The sequence below is a fragment of the Podarcis tiliguerta genome, assembly GCF_965153285.1.
Source record: "Podarcis tiliguerta genome assembly, chromosome: 4".
Classification (NCBI taxonomy): Eukaryota; Metazoa; Chordata; class Lepidosauria; order Squamata; family Lacertidae; genus Podarcis; species Podarcis tiliguerta.
In genome coordinates this window covers 74,971,034-74,974,734 of record NC_139537.1, presented here as the reverse complement: position 1 = coordinate 74,974,734, position 3,701 = coordinate 74,971,034, and positions in this window count along the sequence as shown.

Below are 3,701 nucleotides of genomic sequence, written 5' to 3'. Positions count from 1 at the left end.
ATTGCAGCTTTAATTGCTTTAAATGCAATTTCCCAGCTCAATATGAAGATGAACCGAGCTGAGCCAACACATTTATTTTATGCGTGTATATACTGCTTTCCAAGCATCAGTAAAAATTATACATCGGAAAAGATCAGCCAGAGCAGGGGGATACCTTTGAAAATCCGTTCTTTTTGTGCTACGGTCTTAAACCAGGCTCCCTCTTCTCTCAGGACAAGATGGCTTTTGAGTTGCAGTTGGAGGACAGAGGAGCCACTTTTGAGGAAATGTTGGGACATGGATAGTGGGCAGTGGCATGGCTGGCCCAGGACATTTTGCAGCCTGAGGTGAAGGACATTAATTAATTAGGCATTCCATTCTGTTTTGACTCTTATTCCAATAACTGCCATTTTTAACTCTTTTCCTGCTTCTCTCTCTCTCTCTCTCTCTCTCTGTGTGTGTGTGTGTGTGTGAGTGAGAGAGAGAGAGAGAAAATGGCTATTGAGAGAGGTTTCTCTGGATGCTGCTGAGGATCGTGTTGTGTCGTGGTTTGTCTGAGGTGAAACAGACAGAGGAACATTCCTAAACCTGTGCAGGAGCTCTCTATAAGGAATGAAGTGAATAAGCATGAGATCTGCAAATATATTCTTCTCAGCTATGTGTATGAAAGTCACATTCTTCTGAATATTGTATAGTCTGGACATTTTATAGTTTGGACATTGTATAGTCTGGACATTGTATAGTCTTTACAAAGAAGTTATAACTCACCTAGAAGAGTTATTTAGCTTCCTAGCTGTAAACTACTCTGTTAAAGGTAAAGGTAAAGGGACCCCTGACCATTAGGTCCTGTCACTGATGACTTGGGGGTTGTGGCTCTCATCTCACTTTATTAGCCGAGGGAGCCGGCGCACAGCTTCCGGGTCTTGTGGCCAGCATGACTAAGCCACTTCTGGAGAACCAGAGCAGCACACGGAAACACCATTTACCTTCCCGCCGGAGTGGTACCTATTTATCTACTTGCACTTTGACGTGCTTTCGAACGGCTAGGTTGGCAGGAGCAGGGACCGAACAATGGGAGCTCACCCCATCACAGGGATTTGAACCGCCAACCTTCTGATCGGCAAGCCCTAGGCTCCGTGGTTTAACCCACAGCGCCACCCGCGTCCCCTAAACTACTCTGTTACTTTATATATAATCAAAATTTTATTACACACACACACACTACACCCCCTCCCCCATTCTGCCTTGACAGCACCGCTGGTGGTGATGGCAGCTGTTTTGGTCTTCTGTATGTGCTCCTGCCAAGGCTTTTTCCTCCTGCAACCTCCCTAGGCCAGGATAAAGAGTCAGCGCTCAGAACTCACAATAAATCTCACTCAGGCTCTGCAGGTGTTGGAGGCGCTGCTTCATTAAAACACGATCTTTCCAGTCAACAGGGGTGGTGGCATGGTGGTCAGGTGATATAAACCTCATTAGGCTCCTACAGCTTTCCCAAATGCTTTGTCTGAGGACTTAAGCATGTGAAACGTGGCAGCCCATCACACTCCCTTCAGCGGTACACGGCCTCCGTAATGTATTGTTACTTGAAAAATGTACAATCCAAACAAAAGGTCAGGCCTTCTGCAGGTAGCAGAACAGTTTTCCATTAGCAAAATGAAATTCGTTTCTGAAACCTGGGAAGACGGGGGTGGGAATGAAAGAGTGTTTGTAATAAAACATTCACGAGAACGCGATGGCCTTAATAAAGTAACAAATATGGTGCCCTCCCTAAGAGGGGCGGGGGAGCCCTCGGGTGACAGGCCCCCATAATGTGCTGGAGCTTGAGGGGACAGAAGCAAATTTTGCCAGCACTGAGTGGAATGGAAGCGATGGATGCAGAACTTGAAGGGTTTCTGGGCAAAGAGATGAGGGAGAAGGAAAGTCCTCCCTGCCCAGCAGTTTTTCATGTAAACCTCCAGGGCCGTTTTGTGGGAAAACATTATGGCAATGAGATTATTCCTTCCCACTTTCCTCAAAGCCCTCTCAGGAATCCTGTTGCCCCTGATGATCTGCAGCAGTTGCAGCTGGTCAGGTTGAGTGTGTGTGTGTGACACACACACACACACACACACACACACACACACACAGACAGAGAGAGAGGGAGGAATTATTTTGCCTAAAGTTAGCTCCCCACCTCCAGCAATCCTCTGAACACCACCATCTGCCTGGAGGTTCCAGGCTGTGGTTTTACAAAATTATTCCCTTAGGTTGCCCCTCACAATTAAGGATTTAATTGAGGTGGTATTTTGGTTCCTTTGTACCATGGCAAAAGACTAAAAAGGTGGATGTAGTACACTGTAGATATGATTAAGCAGCTATGGCTGCCCAATAGTCTTTTACTTCACAGCTATGCCATGGAAGGCCCCTTGAATGATCATGATGCTGATCATTTATAGAAGATTTTCAAACATCCAAGGTGTATCGTGTCAATTATGGCATTGCTATCCTTACAACAGCCCTGAAGGTAGGTCAGCCTTGTTGCAGATGAGGGAATTGAAGCTGTGTGTGTGTGTGTATGAGAGAGAGAGAGAGAGAGAATTGTTTACCTAGGAAACACCCCAGCAGCTGTTGCCTCCAGTTTTGCCTTGGGGCAGGGGCAGGCGGTACCAGTGTGGTGTAGTGGTTAAGAGCAGTAGACTCGTAATCTGGTGAACCAGGTTTGAGTCTCCGCTCCTCCACATGCAGCTGCTGGGTGACCTTGGGCTAGTCACACTTCTTTGAAGTCTCTCAGCCCCACTCACCTCACAGAGTGTTTGTTGTGGGGGAGGAAGGGAAAGGAGAATGTTAGCCGCTTTGAGACTCCTTCGGGTAGTGATAAAGCAGGATATCAAATCCAAACTCTTCTTCTTCTTCTTCTACGTAGCATCAGAGTGGACACTTTTAAAGCACCTGCCTGTCTTTGCAAGCATTCACTTGGAATGCACATAAGAGCACATAGAGCACTAGGCAAGCATGGGGTGCTGATGCATCCCTACCTGGCACCCTACCTGGTGCTGACCTTTAAAGCCCTAAATGGCCTCGGCCCAGTATACCTGAAGGAGCGTCTCCACCCCCCATCGTTCAGCTCCGAGGACCTTCTGGTGGTTCCCTCACTGCGAGAAGTGAGGTTACAGGGAACCAGGCAGAGGGCCTTCTCGGTGGTGGCGCCTGCCCTGTGGAACACCCTCCCATCAGATGTCAAGGAAATAAGCAACTATCTGACTTTTAGAAGACATCTGAAGGCAGCCCTGTTTAGGGAAGTTTTTAATGTTTGATGTTTTATTGTGTTTTTAATATTCTGTTGGGAGCTGCTCAGAGTGCCCTGGGAAACCCAGCCAAATAGGCAGGGTATGTATGTATGTATGTATGTATGTATGTATGTATAAATGCATAAGCTTGGCTTAAGAATAAGAAATTAAATTTGTATGCCACCATATACTGGTACCTGCAGGTTTCAGGGCGGGTCACAACATAAAGCTTCAATATAAAAACACATAATGCATAATAAAAAGAATTAAAATGATTAACAGTTCTAACATATACCAACTAATAAAGAATACACTCCCCAACAAAAGCCCCCTAAACAATCCCCTAGCCCCTCAAATACAAATGCAAAAGTCCAAATTAACGTTAAGAAATACAAATGAAACCACTAAGTGGGAAGAGATCATGGCTAAGACCCAGTGCTTTTGTGTGTGGCAGTA